Raw genomic sequence first — 12,438 nt, 5'->3', positions numbered from 1 at the left:
TTAGCATTTAGAATTCAACGAATAGGTATGGCAAAATAAAAAAGTTAATCTCTTTTTTTTAAACTATTAGCTTCATGTGAATTGCATGCAAATAACATGCATCTCAATTTTACAGGACTTCACACATTATTTCCCACAGGCGGACCCCAAATTAGCTAAATAACATTTGTGAAATGGGAGTTCTGCAGACCAGTTAGACTCCCCCTCCCTTGCCCAGTGAACAAAGCCAAGGTCACAGCATATTTTCAAGTAAAGCCAGGAGAGCACCAAAGTGCAACACAGCTGAAAAAGCAAGCTCTTTATTACCCCATACTTCATTTGTGAACAATGAATAGGTCTCTGGTGACTCCCTGTTTTATAGACATTTGAATATAAAAATAAAAAAAATAGCTCCAAATTAGCTTTTGCCTTCCAAAATAAACAACTACTTTTAGGGCATTATTCCTGGTGGCCTGAAGAAAATGACTAGAAGTCATCATTTCTCTGTCTCTGCTAATTAGAAAAGGGTTGCTTAGCCTTAATTTGGCCACAAGGAATCATCGGATCAATGGATTTATTCAAACCCTTGTTCTTTCACTAAACAAACACGTAGTGTCCACTTACTATGTATATGTCAGGCACTGTGCTAGGGTCAGGGGAGGCAAAAAAGATTAAACCCCACTCTCAACTTAATTACATACTTTTTAAAAAGAGAATGAATTGATTTTGTTGATAACTATTCATAGAGGGACAACTGTGGCTCATAGGTACTAGACTAAAATAATTCCAGGATCCTGCCTTTCAGGATATTACAGTTTAATAGAGACAAAATCACACTTGATCGTTAAGTTGCAAAGCCGGAAGTCAGTACTTTGGCCCACTGCCTCCCAATCTCCTCTCTATGGCTACTGTGCTATGATAGGAGGTAAGACTGTTTGTGGATATGACATGATTGGCTGCAGAGGGCATGGTAAGGAGGAGCTTCAGAGCTATTTACATAGGAGAACCACTAATCCAGCTCTGCCCATGAGCCACCATTACTTTTATAAAATCTTTAGCCCTGAAATATGATGGGAGGAAGAGGTACTCACAAGAGAAGAGAATCCCAAGGATAGCCATCTCTGGTGTCAAGCTGGGAACATATAGGCTGTTTCGAAACTGGCAAAGAGACACACACAAGAAATTTGCAAGTGTGACTCTGAATATGTCTGTCCTACTATACTGCAGTCTATTTATTGAAGTTCAGTAGTTGTTTGCAGTAGCTGGGTGTCCCACAAGTTCCTCACGCTAGCAAAGCCAATCATTGCTATCATTGGAGTGGACACTGCATAATGAGCCTCTTCACATTCACTGACACTCTGGTATTCAGCATATTGTGGGAAAGATTTAAAATGAATCATCACCCACCTAGCTCTCCATTGTGGTTTCCATGCTGTAAACGGGCAATGTGTTTGACAATCTAAAAAAAAAAAAGAAAAAGCATCCATCAGTACAATTCAGCACGTTTCTCTATCTTCCACTACTGCCATTGCCACAGACAACACTGGTGATAATATTTCTTGAATTGCCACTATATATTAACATCCTCCTGGGAAGAAAGCCAAAGCAGCTACTTTCTCCATTGGCCATTTTGAACAATGCCTTGTTTAATGCCAATTAAAAAAAATGCATTTGGTGTCAGAAGATCTGCAGTCTATACTTGGTTTTGATTAATCAGATGCATGACCTTAAGCAACTCAGGATTTTCTCTCTGTTCCAGTGCCTTGATCAAAACCATGTCTGAAGATCAAATGAGATGATATATTTTAAACATGGGCAAGAAATAGTTAAACAGAACATTCTGAATTACTAAAGTCAAGCAGCATGTGAAGTGGTTGACGTAGGGCTCTGGCCAGTTAGCTCAGTGGTAGAATATTGGTGCAGCATGTGAAAGTCCCGTGTTTGATTCCTGGTCAGGGCACACAAGAGAAGCGAGCATCTGTTTCTCCACCCCTTTCCCTTCTCTCTCTTTCTCTCTTTCTCTCTCTCCTCTCTCTCTTTCTCTCCCCTACTCCTCTCCTTCCCTCCCACAACCACAGCTCAAGTGGTTCAAGCGATTTGGTCCCCAGTACTGAGGATGGCTCAGTGGCCTTACTTCAGATGCTGAAATAGCTTGGTTGCCGAGCAATGGAGCAGTGGCCCCACATGGGCAGAGCATCACCCTGTAGGGTGCTTGCCAGGTGGATCTTGTTTGGGGTGCATGTGGGAGTACGTCTCACTGCCTCCTTGCCTCCTTGCCTTTCAATAAAAAAAAGAGTTTGACATAGGTTTCTGCTGCAAACTCTAATTGGGTTTTTTTCCCATACATCCAAAACCAAAGGAGATGCTAACACCTCCCTCCACCCATCTTTCATCCTACCCTTACTCCATTCCTAGCACTTCTGTGGAAATAGCAGCTTAATATTTAAAATCTGAGACTAAGGGCCACATGGTACTCGAAGCAAAAAAAATACAAAGAGGTAGAGTTGGCATTTTGTAAAGCATGAAGTAAACTAAACAAACGTTAATTCCAACAAATATAGATCTTTACAGGTCAGACATATGGTTGGTGCAAACTGCGCAGAGTGAAAATCCTGATAGAAAAAGCCCATGCAATTAGTAATCAAGATCCAGGGACTGACATGGATATTGAAATCACCAAGAATTCTATCAGGAGTGGGATTGGAGTGAACAACAGGGAGGCAGGTGTTAAAATCTTCAAGGAATGAGGAGGAGTGAAGTGTGGGTAGGTTGCTGACTCCTCCAAGGAGGTGTTAACAGGTGGTGCAGTCTGATGGTGGAAGTATTAAGGCTGAGTGTTTTACTGTGTTAGACGGTTTTGTTTGAAACAGGTAATGTAAATAAAAATGTTTCTTAAACTTCAAAGTCATATACCATGAGTGAATATCATTATTATTACACAAGTAAAACTGAATAAGATTAAAATATAAATCTGAGATTGATCTGTGAATTTTTTTTATCATAAGTTTAAAAAAAATGTGTAACCCAATCTTACAGATAGTTACCCCAAATCTCACGGTTTCAGGAACCATTAACTACCCTTCAACAGAACATGTAAAATATGAGCTATAAATTAATGTGCCTGAGATTTATAATAATGTGAGAGGATGGCAATGGGTAATGATAAGTGTGTGTAGAGGAGGGTAAGAAAAAGGTGGGAGGTGAAAACTTATGTCCATGGTTAATCAAGCAGCCAATTCTTACTTCTCATATTAGGCAAAAGTTAGCAGCATTCAACATAGTGATCCCTCTGGCCTCCTGCACGTGGCTTCTAGGAAATCACTCTCAATTCTCCTTTTACATCGTTGGTCACTATGCTCGGCCTCCATCACCAGTTCTGCCTTATCTTTGGGCCACTAAACCTTAAACTGTACCTGGATTCATTTAGTTGACCTTTTCTTATCTATACTTGTTCTTTAAGTGATCCCCTAATGGCTTTACATGCCATCTGCAAACTAAAGACTGCCAACAGATACCTACAGCCAGCAGTGAAGACTTGTATATGTATATGCACCTTATTCCCTCTGTATCTTATCATCTTTATATCCTGTTGTCTATATATTGAAATTCATGTACTGTATATCAGGACTCATACCAATTCTTCTCACCTCCACCACTACATCCTAGTTCATTCTTTCTCTGTGGATAATTCAACTGTTCCAAAGCTGGGTCCAATACCTGGTGTTTATTATGCCCCATCTTCAGTCTTTTCTCTACATAGGGAGGGATTCTATCAAAATGGAAGTCAGATCACCCTCATTCTTCTGCTCAATGTTTAATGGCTTTTCATATCACTCCAAGTAATAGCACACAGACGTTAAGTTGATAAATTTCATCATTAGAGGCAGTAATTTTGTGACTTGGACGAGTTCTATAATACTATATTTTAGACTTCAATTCCCTCATCTGTAATGTGAGGGTGAAAATAATAGAGCCAATTTCAGAAGGTTCTCTACTTTAAATGAGGTGATGCCCATAAACCAACTAGCCTGGCATCCTGTAAGCTCTCGGAAATAGAAATAATTATTATCATCTGCGAAAGTTTCACCCATTGTTTATTAAGCACTGCTCTAATTGGAGAGTGGCTAAACAATTTGCTCAGTTTTATAAAATGATTATCTGATTCTAAATGTGCTTTTCATCCCTAAATACACAATCAAGCCTGGACACAAGAACACACATATCACAGATTAGAAAATCTTCTCATATACATTATTTTATCTGAGCATCTCATATATAGGTGGTAGGCAGAAGAGATTATATTCTTCTATTTTACAGATGAGAAAGTTAAAGTATAAGGAAGTTAAATAATATGATTAAGCTTAAAAAAACTTTTAACTGAATATAACAACTGTTAATACAAGAAATTAAATCTTTGGAGTTCTAGGTTAGTACTTTACCTAATATATGACCTTTTAACATGAATTTGTTAAGGGCGAGAAGGAGGTCCTTATGTTATGAATCCTTCCAAGGTTCTCTACCTTTGAAGGAACTTATTTTTTTAATGTCATCCTTTTAGCACATTGCACTATTACTTCCATATGGGAAAAATAAAATAAATTATCAAGCAATTATAAACTATTGTGTTAGTCATTTACATTGTTTTATTCATGTGTCTCTCTGCATGATTTAGACTAATTGCCCTATTGGGACAGGCGCTATTCCATCTTATGAACATGCACAACCCAGTTACTGCTATGTAGTATGTGTTCAGTGTTTTTGAATAAGGGAATAAAATACCTTATTTGATTATGCGCCAGAAAAAAACAACAACTGAAAATAAACCTGCATTTGAATCACACAATCAATTAGCATGATGGAGCAAACCTTGTAAACTTGTTGTTTTCTGTCAACATCCGTGGGTATCAACTATTCATATACTTAAAAAATAACAGTTTTCTAAGAGAGAAAATGATTTTAGAAATGCACAGTTTGGCCATCAAATTCAGGAATTTATGGAAATCCTTTTCAGTTTCCTACCAGTTCTATGAACTTTTATGTACCAACCAAGGAGAAGAGTCAACAATTTTATTTCAGTGGAGAGTCTTATAATGTCCAAAATTCAATTATGGAAGAAGAATTAAAAATAAAATATATGTGGGGAAAAATATGTATGTGAAATCTAAAATAATCAAATAAATGAATAAACAAACAGATAAACAAATAAAGCAGTAACAAACTCATAGATAGAGAGAATTTTGATTGTTGCCAGATGGGAAAGGAGTTGGCATGAAAATGATGAAGGGATTAAGAAGTACAAATTGGCAATTCCAGACTAGTCATGGGGGTGTAAAGTACAGCACAGGGAATATACTCAACGATATACGAATAACCATGTATGGTGCCAAGTGGATAATAGATTTATCAGGGTGATCACTTCATAAATTACATAAATGTTGAATCACTATGTTGGACACCCAAAACTAATATAATATTTTAGGTCAACTCTAAGCAAAATATAAAAATTTATTTAAAAAAAACCCACAATCAACTTTTAAAAGAGATTCCAGCATTGTAGAAGGAGGCAGCATGGAACCACCAAGAGCAAAGGACAGCAGCATGATGGTCAGGTCACCAATAAAAGACAATGTTTACATTCCCATAACTAGATCTGCCTTTAGACTTGGGATTTTCTACAGTGAGAAACAGCAACACCATAAGCATTAAAGTCTTAATCAGTACTACTTTGAAATTTGTAATTAAAATATTAATGAGGTCTCCCTACTGTAAGCATCTGATTATAAGATGCTTATTTCACATATGAAATAAATCCTTGGGAAGGTAAGGGTCCTATTGAGCCATTTTTATTTTTAAATTATTTATGTACATTCAACTTTTCTGTACTTGGTTTGTATGCTGTTGCTACCATGTGAGTTAATCTCTAGATCCCTCACCTGGTTTTCAATACAATATAGTGGAATGGTGAAAAAATAAAAATAAAAAAGCCTGAATAAGTACATTCAGTACTGGGTGAAAAGGGGTCTTGTCTATTAATTACATGTAGGACGGTCCACAAGACCAGAATAGAGAAGTTACCCTCCTGCTCAGCCATAGCCTAAAATACAATAATATAGCCATTTGCAAGTCAGGGAAAGCTAAGACATGCATGATGTTTTCTTTTCATATAGCTGCTCAAATATTATTACCTCTCCATAAGTCTATTCTGACTTGCTCCTTTGTCATCTGACCTGCCCACAGAGAGAATTAGCCACTTGCTTACTATTTTTTTCATTGTATTCTCTTCATTTCACCAGTTACCACCTTGAGAGAACCAAGACCATATCCTATTAATTAGTACATTGCCACTGTGGAGTGCTATGCTGAGCATACACAGGAAATAAAAAATAATAATAATTAGAATGTAGTGAATATCTGAATATAGACATGGATGAAAATAGATATACTATTAAAATACCTCTTGAGCTGTTAGTGGCACCCTGGTTTAACACTGGAGATCAAGATGTGTGAGAGGAGGAGATGCGACACACATACAAAAGTGTGTCCTTGACTTTCAAATAATGTCACCAGGTCGACCCCCTGCTCTAACCGATCTAAATCTCTGGTCTGAGAGAACACATGATCACCGTGGTCTGTGCAAATGTGGCATTTATCTTCATGAGTGCAGTGGTGAAGAATGAATCAGGACTGGCACAGCCATGAGTGACTTATCTCTCCTCACAAATGAAGATGAATAGCACAAAATAGCAGCTGCCATGCATTATACTTACTTATTCCACATTTGCGCCTACAGAAACATACATAGAGAAGGCCTTTTCCTCAACCTGATTGTTTTTCACTTGCAACATATACAGCTTACAAGAACAATAGAGAGCCTGAGGGAAAGTCAGAGGGGTGAAAAATGCTAAAATACCTTCTTATGAGGCAAATTATGTGCCCGTGAGAGGATAACTCAAATGACCCGATCTCTGGGATCTCTAAAATGGCTGCAAGCTTCAAAACAAGGTTTCCACGGGTCTCTGGCTGCTGTCATTAAGCTAATGCCATCAGAAAGTTACAAAAACCTCCTGAGGATACTGCACAAGGACACTTTCCAAGCTGTTGAAATTTCCTGAAGATGATGGTTCTATCAGAGTGGTTTCCAAGACTTCATGGTCATCCAACAGATGGTCCTCCTGGTTGACTTTATTTTCAGATGATATTAAATATCTTCAAATGGTATGCATTTATTAATTTCTTAGTTGAACTAGAATGTCTTCATTAAGCTGCATAAATAATGATTGGTGAGGTGGACAGCATACAAGAGGTTGAATACTGGCATTACCAAGAATGGCCTTTCTATCTAGTCCTCATAGTTTGATAATGTGGTACTCAATGTCAGCCAACCATTGGCTATGGCTCTTCTAGGTTCAAATGTTGTAGCATATGAGATCATTTTAAGCTATTATACTCAATCTGAAACTGGCCCTGTTGGGAACAATCTAGTCTCTTATGTCTAATTCACTAGAAAATATTTGTCTAGATTTTCAGAAAGCTAAGTCTTGTTCTTGCCAAAGTAACTGGGAGTTGTAGTATTTGCCTAGAATTGCCCATACCTGACTTTTCCCCAACGTTGTTGGGCCTTTTCTCCACTTAGTAGTGGACAATGGACCTCCATCTACAGGCAGAATAAGTTCTGGCCCTCTACTCTAGCCTGATTCTCACAATCAGCTTCATGAAAGCATTGTTTCAGATTTAGTTCTCATCTCATGTTCTGGTAGGTACTCTATATGCTGTAGTACTTTGGGAAATATTACAAGTTTGGTCCAAAGACCATAACTTTATGTTTGAGATGTCTTAGGGAATTTCCATCCTCTTTTCTGTCTCATTATAACATATCTAATAACTCTGGCCTTCAATGACTTAGAACATAGTTTTTTCCTAAATTTCTAGATATCCAATATTACCATCTTACTCCCTTGTAGCATTAAAAGCCTCTCTGATATTCATCTTAGTCAACATTAATTGCATACTTATTAAATATACCAGGGGCTGTGCTAGACACTCAGGATTCAGCAGTGAATCAGGCAGTGAACAATGAAGCATGGAGCTTCCCTTTTAGGAGAGAAGCTATTAAACAAACTAGAAAATATCAGGTAGAGGTAAGTATTGAAATAAAAATAAAAGATTGGTGACATAGGGAATGACTAAGAAGGAATATTACACTGATTTGGTCACGAAAGACTCCTCTGAAAAAGAAATTTTTATGTTCAAGAGCTCAGACATTAAAAAAATCTGGGAGAAAAATATTCCAGGCAGACAGAGCAGCTAATGTAAAGGCTTTGAGAGTGTTATTGTCTAAATGTTTCTGTCCCTCCAAAATTCATATGTTAAATCTTAATTTGTAATGTAATGTTATCAGAAGGTGGGGTCTTTGGAGGTGATCAATTATGAGTGTGAAGCCCTCATGAATGGGATTAGTGCTTTTTTTAAAATAAGGTCCAGCAAGAACCTTTGCTTTCTTTGCTATTCTTACAACTTTCAAAATGATACCCTCTCTGTTAGTCTGGTCCTTGTCCTTGTTCCAGGGACTGGTTGTGTCTCCTCTAACTTTACTTCAATAGATTGCTCTGCTCAGTGACCAAATCTTGTTTCAAAATAAGACTATTCCAGTTCTTCTCCCGTCCAACACAGTCCCCTGGGGCATCCAAGAAAAACCTATGTGACCTGGTTATATAGCCTAATGATGGTACACCATCCAGGTCATACCCTGAAATGTCAGAAATACCCGCATTTTCTTCAGGTCAAGGTCACTGGAAACACATCTAACAAAGTTTCAGAGCCTCATTATACAATTATTGTCTCAGTGGCCTGGTGTGTTCTGGACTGAAACCTCTATACAACGATGGCTTTCAGATTCTTTTCTACTTTAGTTAGGAGCCTTTTCTGAATACACAAAGGGATTAACTTAATCAAAATCATACCAATTCTCACCGTTTGAGGAAATGCTAATTTCAAGTCAAGTATAATTTCTCTCCCTCGTTAGGTTGAAGTTCTGATGAAGAAGTGAGCCTTAAAGTGTTCTGAGCACTTCACTGAAGGTAGAGACAAGCGGACAGCAACGTGCTGCAGTTTGTAAAGTGAAGTCTCTTGATGAAGGCTACATTTTTTGTGCAGAGCAGCTATTTAATGAAAATGTGGCTGGCAGCCTATGACATACCCTTAGATTCTGGGAGAGGAACAAATCAACACAAGAGCCTTATCATTATTCCTTAACATTAGCCTGTTCCCCTATGAGCTGCTCCCATAAGATATTCCAGAGTGTCTGCATAGTATTTCTTCTGGTAAGTGCCTGCCAAGCTTATTTTTAAATAAGCTCTCCTTTTTTTTTTTTTCCAAAATGATTTCAACATCAAACACTACATTTATCTGCAACTATATTTTTAATTTATCAATTATGCTTTGTATTTCATTCTTTTGTCCCTGAAGAGCAAAGCAAAGGATTTGGTATTTCTAAACCAGTAGTAACTTGATTCAGCCTTATTTCAGCACGCTTAAAAAACAGCAAGGAAACACATGGCCTGGCATGTGAAATTTGGCAAAGGGGAAGAGGGGCTGCTGCTCTCTGGCTGTGGATTAGGACATATTTGCATCCACAAGAGCTTTAATGCAATCCATCAAAGTGGCAATTGTGTAGAAATACAGGTCACTGACCTAATATCCATTGGCAAGTGGAAGGATGTTGTAGATGCTTATACTGACATTCAGCCCTATTCTTAGGTTGGCTGTGTTTAAATAAGGGCTGCTGTCTTCATCGTCAAGCCTGTATCAAATCAATTGTGGATTAAACTTACAAAAAGAGTGGAAGAAAAAAAAAAACTTCTAGTTGATGAATATTCATTTCTTTACTCATTAATTTACTCATTAACTGAATATTTTGCGATCTTTAAGTTACTTAAACCTGATTGAGCATGAAATGATTAAGTGGGAATCGAGCAGACGGTGGAGTTGGGGTAGATCTTAATTATATCACACTGCAAGGGAGGAAAGTCTATACTTCTGTATGAAGGAGAAATCTACTTGCAGATGAAAATTTGCTCATTGATTTTTTTCCCCCACACTCAAGAGTCTAAATTCCTCCTCCCTTTATTACTGCTTGGAGAATCCTGATCAGGACAGAAGTATCAGACATTGAAGAGAATTTTTAAATTGGAGTTAGAGAAGCCATTCCCAGGTTAATGAGCACAGAGCAGCAGGCACTTTGAAGAGTTTATTTGGAGAAAGGAAACGTCTGCAGAAATCAAGTGATTAAGATGTGATACTCAAAGCGAACTCTGAGCGGTCTCATTAGCAGAGACTAAGAATAATCTACAAATGTAATAAGAGCTCTGATACAAGGTCACAAACATCCCAGTGCAGGCCAGCTGGGTGGGACCCACTGAAGAGGAAGACAGGAAACCAGATTGGATCAGATCAGGAAATACTCCTTAGAAGAAATGAGATTTTCTTTCTATGTCTTAAGGAAAAAAGAATCAGAAGTGTATATAAAATTTTCCATTGCATATTATTCATAGTTCTCCAAATGTGCTTATGTATATTAAAATGTACATATTTTTGTTCCACAATGTAGATTCAGTCCTTCTCAATAATTCTGAATAACTCCTAGATAAAAGTCACTTTCTCACAGATTTTTCTCTGCGAACTTCCATGAATAAACTTCGTATTCATCTATATATTGTGACTTATCTCCTTTCTTTAAAATGACATTATTTGTTTTTCTCTTTTCAAAACCATATGAATGCCTTCATAAGCACATAAGGTTCATGAGTAGCAGGACATTGCATAGCTTGTTTGCTTTTATTTCCTGGGCCTAGAATAATGTTTGGCACATAAGTCACTCAAATAATTATTGAATAAAAAAATAAAGAACACTTATATCATCATACAATCACTACCTGAATTACAGCTTTTACGTGTTGTGATAGAGAATGTAAGAATATTGAAATAGAGCCTTTCAGGCAAGGAACCAAGGCACAGGATAATACATTCCAAGGAGAATACACATTTACAATGGAGGTGATCATAAGTGATCATACAACTCATAATCTCTTAAGCACATCGAAGATATAAATGAACCCAAGAAAGCTCAAGAAGATTTCTTTGGAAAGAGTTATCTGTGAGTTCCACTCCTGACGGATAGGATATCATGGGTAGTTTTATATTCTTAACCCTCATCTTAGTAGAGAGGGGCTTCAAGAAGTTTATTAGAGGAGGAATTTTGAATGAATTGTCAGTGGGTTTACCATTCACCTACCCCAAGGAAAAGATCGCAGAGCATTCCTGCCCTTTATACAAGACTAGAGACAGGGCTCTGCTGGCAGAGTAGAGTACACATAGGAGGGTGATGTATAAAATTCATCTTAAAAATTTCAAGAGTGAAACAATAAATGTTGAATACATACACACACCAGTTTCCTAAAAGAGTCTTGAAGATATTTTCAATCCTGTGAAAGAGGGTAGCCTCCATAAGTAAACAGCTTACCAAAGGGAATTTGAAAGAACTTCTGGATGCCTAGGGGCTGAGGAAGGAGTCAGTGATGTGTTAAGGAAGAGAGCAGTACCTTCAGCAAGGCAAATTCAAGGGAAAGTGAGAAAGGAAAGATGACTTACCAAAGAACACAGGCATAGGAGAAGCACCATGAAAAAGTTAACTTAAAATTTCCACAAACTCAGACACTGATGTCAACTTAAGGTAGTACCAGGAAAGTAAGAGCTATTCTTCTCACGTCTTACTTATTTTCCCTAACCATAATGAAACAAAAAATAATCAGAACGAGGATTAAGGAGATGAAAGAGGAGGAGAAAGAGACTAGGTTACAATATGGAGAAGAAACTGGTCATGTCCATATCTCAGCCTCTGACTTCAGGCTTCCCATTAATAATTAATTGGTCCTGTGTTTGGGAAGGCAGGAATCTTAATATTTATATAAGTACAAAATTTTGAATATTATATACTATGCATATTTCAAATACTAACCACAGCATCTTGTATTATATAAATATTGAAAGTTTTCATCTCGGAGCAGAAGTAAAACTAGTCCCAGTAAAAAAACTTTAAATGAGAAAAATAAAATCATCTTATATGACTACATCCACAGTTCAATATAATGGTTACAGTAATTTTACTGATTTTCAAACTCTGAAATTTCACATAAATATCCCCTCTCAAACTACAAATTTTAACCTGATTTCTGTCTGGCTATATTTCACATTTTGTTTGATAATGAAGACAATAGAAGTACAATTATTAACTTTAGAATAAGGTTCCCAAACTGATACATTAAAATTATATTTTATTCGGCAACAGTTCTCAATGTTTAAATATTTTTAAAGTGTCTTTTATTTCTAGAAGAGCTCATGAAAGAACGGTTCATCTGGGGTTATTTAAAACTTAGAGGCAATTAGCCTGTCACATATTCTGGA

General features: G+C 37.1%; 1 protein-coding gene across 7 annotated transcripts in view; it reads right to left on the bottom strand.

Moving 5' to 3' along the window:
• The window catches only part of LRRC4C (leucine rich repeat containing 4C), a 1,251,478-nt gene that overhangs the window by 30,226 nt on the left and 1,208,814 nt on the right, over nucleotides 1-12,438 (bottom strand). For 6 of the 7 annotated variants that reach the window (XM_066363087.1, XM_066363061.1, XM_066363055.1 and 3 more), the window contains one exon: nucleotides 1,387-1,438. The gene's annotated coding sequence lies outside the window, so the exon portion shown is untranslated. Of the gene's footprint in view, nucleotides 1-1,070; nucleotides 1,138-1,386; nucleotides 1,439-12,438 lie in introns of all 7 variants that reach the window. The other variant, XM_066363080.1, reaches the window with a different exon arrangement.

The sequence above is a fragment of the Saccopteryx leptura genome, chromosome 1 (assembly GCF_036850995.1).
Source record: "Saccopteryx leptura isolate mSacLep1 chromosome 1, mSacLep1_pri_phased_curated, whole genome shotgun sequence".
NCBI lineage: Eukaryota > Metazoa > Chordata > Mammalia > Chiroptera > Emballonuridae > Saccopteryx > Saccopteryx leptura.
The sequence above is the reverse complement of the archived record's forward strand: the minus strand, read 5'-3'. Positions and strand labels throughout refer to the sequence as shown.